The sequence below is a fragment of the Saimiri boliviensis genome, chromosome 1 (assembly GCF_048565385.1).
Source record: "Saimiri boliviensis isolate mSaiBol1 chromosome 1, mSaiBol1.pri, whole genome shotgun sequence".
Classification (NCBI taxonomy): domain Eukaryota; kingdom Metazoa; phylum Chordata; class Mammalia; order Primates; family Cebidae; genus Saimiri; species Saimiri boliviensis.
The window spans coordinates 1,971,511-1,984,404 of record NC_133449.1 but is presented as its reverse complement, the minus strand read 5'-3'; the positions used below and the strand labels follow the sequence as shown (position 1 = coordinate 1,984,404).

At 47.0% G+C, this 12,894-nt stretch overlaps 1 protein-coding gene across 15 annotated transcripts in view; it reads left to right on the top strand.

The window, feature by feature from the left end:
• MYT1L (myelin transcription factor 1 like) overlaps nucleotides 1-12,894 on the top strand; it is a 548,393-nt gene that overhangs the window by 147,437 nt on the left and 388,062 nt on the right. For all 15 annotated transcript variants that reach the window (XM_039461349.2, XM_039461322.2, XM_074393446.1 and 12 more), the window contains one exon: nucleotides 10,080-10,195. The gene's annotated coding sequence lies outside the window, so the exon portion shown is untranslated. The remainder of the gene's footprint in view (nucleotides 1-10,079; nucleotides 10,196-12,894) is intronic.

Sequence of the window (12,894 nt, the reverse complement as noted above, 5' to 3'; positions counted from 1 at the left end):
CCATCTCTTCCCTCCTCCCTTCTGAAACAGCAGCATGGCTCCTCACTGCTCTGTAGGGGAGGCGAAGAGGTTCGCTGGGTCCTGTGGGATAAAATCCAGGCTCCCCCGGGACTCACCATGCAAGCACATCCTTCTCTCCACCTGCTCCGAGATTTTTGTGTTACTGTTTATCTGGAGGAGCTCTCCCTCTGTGACTTATCATCCGCAGCCTGATGACCTGCACTTCTCCAAGCTCAGCTGCTGCTCCTCAGAAAACCTCCCCACCTCCATGGCCAAGTCAGCTCACCTCTGCACAGCCCTGAACACTCTGAGCTCTCCTGCTGCCTCCCTCCTGACTTAGAAGAGAAGCGATGCCTCCCTCCTCCTCTCCTCTGCAAGCCTGTGCTGCCGGGAGGCCCGGGGCCATGGTTCTCTTTAGCTCCTGCTATACTGATCCGTCTCAGTCCCTGCCACTGGGGGCCTCCTTTTTGGTGATGTTAGTGGGGAATCCAGCAATTCCCAAACCACTCCTCCTTCCCCAGATCCAAAGGGAGTGATCCACAACAAACAGTGGCCAAATGAAAAACAGAGCATGCCCTTCTGGTAGGCTGCAAAGCGCATGCTGTGCTGTAATAAGCCTGGGCAACGTTTGCCTCTAAGCCTCCAGCCCTCCCTACATCCTCTGCCCAAACCCAGGGAAATGCTTTCTTCCTTGTGACACAGAGACTGAAAATGAGAGAAAGAGTGTGTGTGGGTGCAGGGGTGTGAGAGAGGGTCAGAGAATGAGGATGGACGCCGGCGTGTGGGTGCAGGGGTGTGAGAGAGGGTCAGAGAATGAGGATGGACGCTGGCGTGTGGGTGCAGGGGTGTGAGAGAGGGTCAGAGAATGAGGATGGACTCTGGCATGTGGGTGCAGGGGTGTGAGAGGGGGTCAGAGAATGAGGAAGGACGCCGGCGTGTGGGTGCAGGGGTGTGAGAGGGGGTCACAGAATGAGGATAGACGCCGGCGTGTGGGTGCAGGGGTGTGAGAGGGGGTCACAGAATGAGGATGGACGCCGGCGTGTGGGTGCAGGGGTGTGAGAGGGGGTCACAGAATGAGGAGAGACGCCGGCCACACTCATGCACACCTCGTCCTTGATCCATGGAAAATTCATATCTTTGGAATCAATAGTGACTCAAAATATCAGCTAGCCCAGAATCAGTTGTACTTATAAAGTCTTAAAAAATAATGCTTAAAAAATGGATTTCTAACGTAAGGGCTTCACTGGTTGGCATGGGCACTGGTCTAACAGTCTGGAGGACAGGCCCTTCCTAAGCCACCAAAATCAGATCCCACAAGCGGGAGGCTGCCTGTCCATGCCCACAGTTCCAAGGCATAGTGCGGTCAGCGTGTGGCGTGCCGTACGGTTTTCTCTGAAAGCTTGTCACATGAAGGACTTGGGAGGTGACCGCCACGGTGGAAACCTGTCAGTGTCCAGCCCGGAGACCTGGATCCCCATCTCAGCTCTGTGACCTCAGGCATACCACCTTCTGACACTGTCTCTCTCTGAAAATCGAGCTAATACTATCTCACTTGCCGGTTCCCAGGCTTGTTTTGAGGTTCAGATGAAATAATGAGCATGGAAGTGCTGGAACTTGGAAAGTGCGTTTTCTCTCGCTGGGAAGCAGTTAGGGGGAGGGCGTATTTATGCAGAAGAATCTCACTTCTCAGCGTGCACCCTCCTGCGGCTGTGGAGTGAAGGAAAAGGCTGCAAGTTTAGAGAGCAGGGGAGCAGCCCCCGGCCCTCGGCCCTCGGCACTGCATTCAGGAAGACGGGGCACTTCCACATGGCTGCCTCTGTCACTGATGAAGGATCCTAAGTACACTCATGCCCCTACCATTAGGGTTTTCGAGTTGAAATGTGTGGACTTGCTTTAAATTAACTCGCAGCATGTTTAAGTCACACTCTGCATTCACAGCCTCAGACAGACAGTAATTTCTATATATTCTAAGAAGGGGGCTTGCTGTTGGAATTCTGATTTTCTTCCCAAGGATTCTCTGAAAATTGAGGAGAGTTCAGCTAGCAATCAGTAACATGATTTCATTCATAAAGTTTCTGTGTCTCAGAGACAACAGAGAGCCAAGTAGACCGTCATGAGTGTTTTCAGTCTCACTTCACAGACACACAGGTACACAAAGGCACACAGACAGGTGCATGCGCACAGGTACACACAGGCATGCACACAGATACACATACAGGCACACACAGGTACAGATGCATGTTCACTCACAGGTACACACAGGTACATACACAGACACACGGGTACACACAGATACATACACAGGCACACACAGGCACAGATACAGGTGCACACAGGCATATACAGGTATACACACAGGCACACACAGCTACAGATACATGCTCACACACAGGTACACACATATACACATGCAGGCACACACAGGTACAGAAACATGTTCACACACTGGCACACACAGGTATACACACAGGTACACAGGCACACAGGTACAGCTACATGTTGACACACAGGTGCATACACAGGCACACACACAGGCACACACAGGCACACACAGGTACAGATGCAGGTGCACACACAAGTACACACACAGGTACAGATGCAGGTGCACACACAGGTACACAGACACACAGGCGTGCCTTCAGGCACAGCGTACGCACGCCCACGTGGAGCTGTCTGTCTGCCACTTGCAGTCACTCCTAAGGTAGCGCCACTCATTCAAATGGCTCCATGCCCTCTCCGCCTCTTTCCTGATACAGGTCATTGGTTTTTTGTTTTTTTTTTCTAAGAGCTTATATTTTTCCCACTTGATCAGCAATTGTTTGAGAGTACACATTATGTGCTAAGGCCTATGCTAGATAACTGAAGAATTCACCGGTTAATAAACATTTTCTTACTCTCAAGAAACCATGAGTTCCTTAGGGGGCTGGGAAGGAGGCTGACATGAGCTCTACTTCATTATTATTGTTATTCAATTCATTCGCTTGATGGATTCTCTCTCCTCTGGCCCCCGGTAACACAAAAATGAACAGGGGCAATCCCCATCTTCAAGCACCTTAATATCTTTCATAACAGCAGTAGCATTAGCAGAAGTGAGCAAACAGCGGAACTGGCTGGCTGTGTGAGTCAGTGTGCGAGTGTCTGAATGGGCCAGCAAGAGGATGACCACGTTCGCCAGTCAGAGGTGACAGCCTCCTCCTGAGGCTGGAATGGTCTGAAAGTCTCTGAGTAAAGAAATGGTGGATGTGGTGTGAAGGCTGAAAAATCTCTGAGGTGTGCATGGAGAGAGGAAGGGTGTGAACCAGCCAGGAAGCATAGTTCCTATTTGAGAGACTTGGAGAGGAAGAAATTGCTTAAACTAAAGGACACGCAAGGCGGTGGTAAGTCTTAAGAATTCAGAAATACCATGTCGCCGAGCTTTGGGGGGCCTATTAAGAAATACCATGTCGCTGAGCTTCGGGGGGCCTGGGACACAGGCCAGAGTGTGTGCTTTGAGTTCCGGCTCTGATTCCGACTGTTCCTCACTCACTCAAGTAGTGCAGCAACGTCGGATTCCTCGTCTGTAAAACAGGCATAATTCTACCTCCTTTACATGTGTGTTTGCGTGTGAAATAACTTTAAGCTGGGATACACATGTAAGTTGCCATCATGATAATGATAATAGTTATAAGGATCATGATAAAAATCATGATCGTTGTGCTGGTTTATTCATGGTCAGAGGCATCCAGAACAGACACATGTTCTGAGAGATTCCACTCTCAGCATGAGGCAAGGAGGAACAGGTTTGGGGGTGCTGCCAGGGAGGGTGAAGTGAACTGAGCTAAGCTAACTCAGAACTCATTTGCATCTGAGCCTAAGGGCTTCCCAGGAAAGAAAGGAAGGCCGACCTCACCTGAGTCCTCTGATGGGGACTTATTTGGGCGTTTGCCTCTTGGGAAGCTTTGGATTCAGTGAGATGCAGAACCATTGGGTTCTCCAAAATCAGAGGGCACCAGAAGTGTGAAAGCTCCGTGCATGGATGAGCCGCTTCCTGAGCCGTGTCCGACAGCTGCTGGGCAGGGGTGTGTGGGGGGTATTGTGGGAACCCTCCGGTTCCTACACTCAAGGGCTCCCAGAGCAGGTGTTACCTGTGACATGTGAATGGCAGAACCCAGCTACCGCTCCTTGGTTCATGCTACTCCTCACCTTCTCTATGCCCCATGAAACGTCTCCCATGTGCCCTGGAGACTTCAGCTTGTTGTTATTAATAACATTCACTGAAATGAATTCTTAGATTTCCTTAAGCTAGTTTTGACTTTGTTGGAGGAAGGCATGCAGGGGACCGCACAGCTGCAGCCTCGCGCTGGGCCTTCCGCTCGCTTTTCTTATGGTCTCGGGCAGGCTCTTTATGGTTTCCGAACTTCAGGGGCCGAATCTAAAAGTGAAGAGGCAGGCTACGCTCTCCTTACAGTTGCTTTCACTGCTGATATTCAGCGATGCCAAAAGCTGTTCTACCGTGTGTGTTTTCTGCTGGAACTGCCTTGGTGACGAGTCCTCACTGTCCATGAGTGGACTGCAGGCTCACAGCAGACCCCAGGGGACAGAGAGAGCCCCAAAGGCCCACCTCATCAGCGCCGGCTTGCAGAAGAAGGAGGGCGAGGGTTCCAGGCAACGCCCTCTGTTCTGGCACAGCCCTGGACATCCTCTGTTCTAATTGCCTCCATTTTTCCTTGCTCTTCGATGTCATTTTGCTTCACGTGGAAGAATGTTTTCTAACGAGCTAGAATGATCTCATCAGGCACAAATGTGAGGTCCTTGCTGCATTGGTCAGTGGTGTGTAGGCAGCCAGTGCCTCCCAGGGCCCATCTTAAGCTGCACTGTAGGGCAGCAAATGGCTTGGGTGTCTGGGGAGCACAAGTTGCTTGCAGCTATTACATGACTTTGGAAGGGTAAACTTCTAACCTAAATTTATTAGTCATTTTTTACAGTAATTGATAACACGTCTTTTGAAAATACTAATAGATAAATCATTAAATTTCTCAGTTTATTTTGTTATATAAACATTACATGAGTTTTCTTCAGCAATAAAATTATTACACTATATAAAATAAATATTTTTATCTATTCATAAGTAAACTGTATTCATTCTTATGAAATAAATAATGAGAAGTATTTGCAGTTAAAAGTGAAAGCCCTTATTTGTCACAGCCCCCTCCCGTCTCCAGGGTCATCTCAGCTATCCCCTGGGTGTGTGTGCACACTGTGGCATCCTGTGTTTACACACGCGCACATGTCGGTGAAAGACATGCCCCAATTGTATGGCTAGGCTGAGTGTCCCCACCCAACTCTCATTGTGAATTGTAAGCCCCAGCTGTTGAGGGAGGAGCCTGCTGGGAGGCGATCGGCTCGTGGGCGTGGCCTCCCTCATGCTGTTCTCCTGATCACGAGTGAGTTCTCACAAGACCTGATGGTTTTATAAGGCGCTTTTCCCTGCATTCTCCCAAATTCTCTCTTTCACCTGCCTCCATGTAAGATGTGGTGCCTGCTTCGCCTTTGCCATGACTGTAAGTTTCCTGAGGCTTTCCCAGTCCTGTGGAACTGTGAATCCGTTAAACCTCTTTCCTTTGTCAATTGCCTCGTCTCAGGCAGTTCTTTCTAGCAGTGCGAGAACAGACGGATACGCCCTGGTTCATGTTTGCTGTGTGTGAACAGGTGACGCTGCCTGCTTCTCTGCACCTTCTCTAATCACTTTGCCACACATCATGCAGCTTCTGCCTTGCCAGTGCTTATAGGACAGTCCTCGCTTGTTTATTTACCACAAATAAGCTAACCATTTTATCACTGAGGAGTTTTGATTATATACAGTATTGCACTGAAACATTTTATGCAGGTATCGATGCATATGTGTGACTAAATATATATTTTGTAGATACCGGGAACTGGAATTGTCAGGCTAGCATCGGCACACTGAACATTCTCATTCACACTGCCAAACTGTCGACACAGCAGGTTGCTCCATTTACACCCACGCAAACCTGCCTGAGAGTCCTGTTGAGGACAACTTCGCCCCCACTACGCAGCAGAGCAGACGGGGAAGCCGCCATCCCCTTCCTCAGCCATGGGAGTGCTACTGGCCCGCTCTAAGCCTCGGCGGGAAACAAACCTGTTTCCACTTCAGTGTTGGTTTTGAGAAACAATGCAATTGCGGCTTTAGGTACATGTCTAAGTTTAAGGATGGCTTCTAAATTAGAGGATAGATTATTTGTATGATGTCTTTATCTGTAAATACTTCCAGGTTACAAACTGCATTTGCTGGTGTCCTTTTATGTGGTTAGTTGACATGTTGGAATCAGTAGTCTCTTACTTAGAAATTGAGATTACGGTTATGTTCTAGGCCAGGCGTGGTGGTTCACTTCTGTAATCCCAGCACTTTGGGAGGCTGAGGCAGGTGGATCGCTTAAGGTTAGGAGTTCAAGACCAGCCTGGCCCACATGGTAAAACCCCATCTCTACTAAAAATACAAAAATTAGCTGGGAGTGATGGTGGGCGCCTGTAGTTTCAGCTACTAGGGAGGCTAAGGCAGGAGAATCACTTGAACCCAGGAGGCAGAGGTTGCAGTGAGCCAAGATCACCCCATTGCACTCCAGCCTGGGTGAAGAGCAAAACTCTATCTCAAAAAAAAATTATATTCTAAATATTGATATTGCATAGGTGAGTATGGGAAAATCTGAGATGGGAACGTCCATGCATGGGAGGTAGGCCGGAACCTTTTTAATTGCCAAAATACATTCAAATATTCCAAATAATTGAAGTCATCCCACAAATATGTAATTCACCTAGGCTTAAAGCATGCAAAGGGCATGTGAGTGTTCAAATGCGAGAAGGGCGATTTTAAACCTGGAGGTACGTTGTTTTCCTGGTGTTCTATTTTTTCTTTTTAAGATGTCCCCATTCCTTACTATTTCTTTCTTTTCTCTCAAAAACTGAAAGTGGACGTATTCTAAATCTCATCTCCAGCTAGAAGCTGAGTGACTCTCGCGAGCACATCCTAACACAAAGGCTGTGATCAGCGTGGTGAGCTGAGATACGTCTCACTTGGTACAAAGGAAACGAGCCCCTTATTCAGCCAGGATAGACTAGTGGCGAGCCTTCTGTGTGTGCTACAGTGCAGGCGGCTTATTCCTCTGAACCCAGCCCCTGAGCAAGGAGAGAGTATGGCTGTTGGTAGGTTGAGACGAACAACAGAAACAGGAGAAGGAGCTGGAGACGCACCTGCCAGCCACAATGGGGACAGGTGGCCAGGACTGCCTGCCCGCCCATCTGCTGCAATGCGCTGTCCTCTGCGGCCATGATGGATCCCAAATTTGATTGCTGAAGGACACAGAAAACCTTCTTAAAGCAGTTTTCCTGTTCAGACAGTATCGAGGCAAGGGGCCGGGAAAGTGTGCAAAACCAGGCCCGGGAGTCCTTACACGCCTGTTGGAAGCTCCTCTGAGATGGATTCCATTCACTGAGGAAGGTTTCACCTTCTCCTTACAGTGCTGTCGGGGGTGGACTTTTTGTCGGGCAATTTTGTCTGGTTCTTGCTGCTCAGTGTTACATGTCTGAGAAAGAAGCACTATCAACATGCAGCTCTCATCTTCTAACCAGTCTCACACAGAACTTCTAGGGTGGAAAACAAACAGCATGACCCGTTTCCACCGGTAGCGAATTCTGCAGGTATGATTTGGGTTACCAGGCAGGCAGAGGCACTGCCATTTTGGCAACACTTAGCTAAACAAAAGGTCTTCTTGACAAGAAATCTTAGAAAAGCAGTGATGGCAGGAATGAATATGCACACCTCAGGGTGCTGGTACCTGCAGAAAAAGTCACCAGGAGCTGCTGCTTTCCATCTGCGTCCCACAGGGGTGGTGAGCACCTCCCTGGCAAGAGAGGGTGGAGGAAGATGAGCCTGGTCCTTCCTTCCCTCAGGAGTATCCCACTGTGGAGGCGCTTCTCAGAGAGAAGGACATTTGCACAGTAATTCCCAGAACCACTGAGCCAAGACTCAGCTACAAATTCACATTGAATATACAACAGACATAGAAAGAAGGTCTGGATGAGCCTCACGGGGAGCGCACCACACTCCTCGAACACACGGCGTGCTTGCTGCCTGACGATTCGTATCCAGAGTCACAGCAGTGGGATTCTTGCCTAAAGCATTTGGTGCTTAAAAAAAAAAAAGTGTTTAAACTTTTAGCCCAGCCCTGCTATTGTCAGATACAGAACCTGAATTTCAGAGTTTTATTCACTCAACAAATGTTCATCCCAAGATTGGCTGTGATGGGCCTTGCTCACCCAGCAGTAGTGACGGTTCATACAATCAATAACACTTGATGAAAAGAATATATTTTTAAATCATAATATGATTTCAATATGAATAATGTCAAGTTTATATACTAGTTGCCTTCATATAATCTTACTGAGGAAGTAGGTACCCAGTTCAAAAAGTTAAAATGAAGGAGGGCACATCGCACTGAGTATCGCTGAGCACACATTCGTCTTCATCAGACTGTGCTGTCTGGGAGGGCTCTCCATGTGTGCCCTCACGTCTGTCTCTGCCTCACAGGACATGGGGCTGAATTCTGAGCATTAATGATCAGAGTGCAAACCTGAGGAAGAAGAAGGTATTGTTTGTCAGGGGTGAATGCTCCTGAATCTGGGTGATTTGTAGATGATTTCAAGGTGGTATATCTGATGCAAAAATGTTTCAGGGGGCATTTGCCTGAGGAAGAAAATGCAAGAATCCCCCACATTCATACTATGTGGGTGTTGAGAAAAAGTCATAAAACACACCATTGTCATCGAGATTTTCCAGTGTCAATGGTTGCACATTGCTATAAATAAAATCCCAAATTATAATGTATATTAAAAGCTAAGTTTATTTTTAAGTGTTACAAAATAACTCCGAACTGATGACTGTAGACGTTGCAGCAAAACAAACACACTAACTCTCATTCAAGTTTTGAACCTTGATTTTTCAAGATAATTGTAAAACCTTTCTAGTCCCATGTATCTATTTAGGAATTACTTTGTCCTTTGTGTGTTTGTTTTAGTAAATTCTTATTAGCGGAAATAATAATAATCGTTATGGTTGCGTTTTATCGGCTGCCTTTGCATTTCCGAGGAAATCTTGTGTTATCTTGTTTCAAGTCCCCCTTGCTAAGCACTCTGGCTATCATCTTTATCACCGGCAGGAAGTACAGTGTCTGTGAGAGGATTTATGGTAATGCTGCCTCATCGAACTGGTCATAAACAGCGTGGGGCGTCCCTGAGGGTCTCTGCGTTCCCCTGACACACTTCTCGGAGGCACATTAACACTCATCTGTATTGCCACAGACACACTTTGTGAGCCTCTCAGAATTTGGAGGTTTGCACCAGGAACAATGGTGTCCCAACTGAAGCATCACCCTCTCGCTTTCTGATTTTCTAGCTCACTGTTTTGTTTAATAAAACAAATTCTGCCTTTGATAGAAGACTTTGAAATAATATAGGTATTTCCTCTTCAAATGGGAACAGTCAATGGTTTCTAATGCTGAGATAACACTGCAGAAAAACTTGATAGTTAATAATTTCTATGTTTGCATTAATGAAGGTAATTTCTTTTGTCGTTGTTACAGTAAGATAAAATTGAGCTGACATTTGGAAATGGCCTTGTCGTCAGGAAACCATATTTTCCTATGAATGAAATTCCATTATTTCCAAAAATCTTTCTCCCTTATTAAATTGTTTTCTAATTACATCAAAGTGTTAAAGAAGGCAGGAGTCTAAGAAATGGGCTGGTAATGGGTCATCCTAAATATTAAGTGCATTTGGTTTTACTCAAACCTAGCTATGTCTTTGAAATTGTTCAATATCTTGGATTTCAAAGTAAATTAACTACATGTTTAAAAAGTACGTCTACTTAGCCATCATTAGAGTTTATAGCAAGGTTTCTGAGTAAAATTACTTACACATCTTCGCCAGGTGCAGTTACCTATCTTGAAATGCAGCTGTTGTGGGCCTCAGGGCACAGGGGGGCGTACCTTCCTCATGGTATTTTGTGTTATCACTCTCTCCTTTAGAAAATGAACTCAGAGGAGAATTGGTGATTCCTGTCCAGTGGGCATCTTGAAACCCCGGTCGACGGCAGAAGAGTATCAGGCCCCGAGATCACCCGCCCAGCGCGGAAGGAGTGCAGGTACGTCTGCCCCGCACGGGCTCCGGGATTGCTGCAGGCAGCCCCTCCTCTGGTGCTTGTCCCATTTGCTGCTTTGAGTAAATACTTTCATCTTAGCTGCCTGGTGTTTCATGGCTTCTGGGAGGCAGTTAAAGGTGCATTGCGCATCCTCTCCAAAGAGACAATTCGTGCCAAAAAGAGCCCTTTGCAGTTGAATTAGATGAGGCATAGCTTGTTCTCACTGCTGAAGTTATATAGGGCAGGGGTGATGTGAGGATCCTCGTGGGTGCTGAGAGGATGCCTCGGGGTGGCCAGTGGGAGGGAATGGTGCCCGTGACCCTCGCGTGGAAGTGGTTCATGTGGAATCACTGCATGCAGCAGCTACACTTGCAGCGGAAGGAACTGGTTGGTAAAGCACGTGGGATCTGATTTGGAGGGCTGGGGTTGGATGAGGTTGGCACACACCCAGTGGCTGCTACCTCACAGCACTCATGGTTAGGGCTGGAGGTGGACAAGACTGAAATATGGTCCAAATCTCAGGCACTGCAAAGTCTCTGGTTCTGAATGAGCGAATGGAACGGAAACTCTGGTATTCTCTTCTCAATACTCGCATTTAGAAGTACTTTTATGTATGTAACTCTGATAAAGAAAAGGAGAAAATTCTGGTAAAAATGGCAATTTCTCAGCATGCTCTGCAAGGGAAGCTGTGGCGCATGCTAAGGTTCACTGTGCAATTGTGATTTATTGGTCTGCCGACTGCCCCATTTGCCTGTCTGATAATAGAACTACTTACCACACACAGAAATTAGAGGCTGGGATTGTCTTCCATATGCTGCAAGCTGGTGGGCGCTGCCAGCTTTAAGAGCTTTATGAACTGTGGTAATAGGTCACAGTTGTTCTAATTATTTTCTCGTCTCTACCCTATTCATTTTCCCTGAAGAAACTCACTGCACTCATTGGTTCGGTTTGGGGAAGGCATTATGTTTAATCGCACATTTCCCTGAGGTTAAAAAAACAACAAAAAACAAAAGAATCTATTCACATGGAGCATTCACGAATACTTGGCTTCAGAAGCAGTTAAAGTTTCTGAACTGTAGGTGTTTCATACATCTAGGCTGCCTTATTTTATCTCATCTCATTGAATTTAGTAATAAGTTAAGGACGTTTAATGAAATATTTTGTAAGGGTGTCATGTTTATGTGCGGCTTTGTTGAATTGACATTCTGGCATTGAGTTAGACACTCACATTTAAACGAGGATGCTCAATGTGGTTTGATATAAAGCATTCAAATACAAATCTCACCAGGAGCTAAATGAAGCAACAAGGAAAAAGAGTGCGCTGCTTTTGAAAGAAGCATCCATGTTTATACTTGGCTTTCAGTCAGGTTCTCGGCTGAGGCATTCCCTTTGATTTTGAGAGGTGTCCATTTTTGGAACGGGAGAGCAAATTGGACTTAGTCAGGGTAAAAAGAGATCTCGAGGTTCCAGCAGCCGGAATCCCTTCCGGCTTTACCCTGGAGTCTGCCATGCTTAGGGGAGTGTCCGCCGGGATCCCTCCAGCCAGGCCCCGCATGAGCAGACCTTTCTGGGTGTAAGACGAGCTTGTCACCCACAGATCTCCGGAGCCTCCAGATCCAATTAGATGATAATAAGAGCAGGATGTACACACAGTGCTTGTGTCTCACGTGGGTCGTTCCATTCAGTCCTCGCTGTCTTCAGTTCTGTCCTCATCGGTCCTCACCAATCGTGTCCGCTTTCAGAGCTGTGGCAACAGTACATGGACGCCACCCTGACAGCCACACACTGTGGAGGATGCAGACACAGACCCTCTTATTTCTGGAATGCTTTATCCATGTTCTCATTTTTTAAAGATTAGTATTTGACTCTCAGGGGATGGTCAATATCTAGTTTCTGTGTGTATGCCATAAGTACTTTAGTAAATGGGTGATAAATGTAATATATGTAAAACAGCACATTGAAATAAGTAGATTCAGCATTATAAAACGGTGATACATTGCTATATTAAGGAGACTATGTCTTCACATAGTAAGCTATAAAATGACAATTTGTAAATCATCGTGTTGCATAGACCTGGTGGGCCAACGCCTTTTGTAGAGCCAGATAAAATATTAGACTCTGTGGAAGGATTTGTCTCTGTGCACTGCTCACCACTGCCACGCTGTCTGAAATGAGCCAGAGGCCACAGTGAGCAATTGGCATGGCTGTCTGCCAATAAAACTTTATTTGCAGCATCAGCAGAGAATAGACTTGGCCCGTGGGCTTGATTTCATCATCCCATGGGGAAGGCCTAAGTTCCCAGTTCTGAAATAGCCACAGTCACTTCTGGAAGAGAGATGGCTGCTAACTCCTCCCTGGGCGAGCAGACCCTTGCAAACTAGCACGGCAGTCTGAAGTTACCGTCTGTAGATCTGCTGCTCACAGGCAAGCCCTGTGCTGATGCCTGGGCGAGGTACCCAGCGTGAGCTAGCAGAAACTTCCACAAAGTCTGAAAGCAGGGGGAAGACAGCAAGGTTGTCACCTCTGTGAAGGCTGGGGCAGAATTCAAGAGACTCCTAAGATTTCAAGAGGAGAAAATGTTTCCAGTGCGTCTGTGGCTATATCACCCTGTCTGACTAGAAATATCATCCCGAAAACTGTGTGGGATGTGACAGCACACTAAATCCAACCGGAAGGGGTATTTCCACGCCTGGATACAGAGG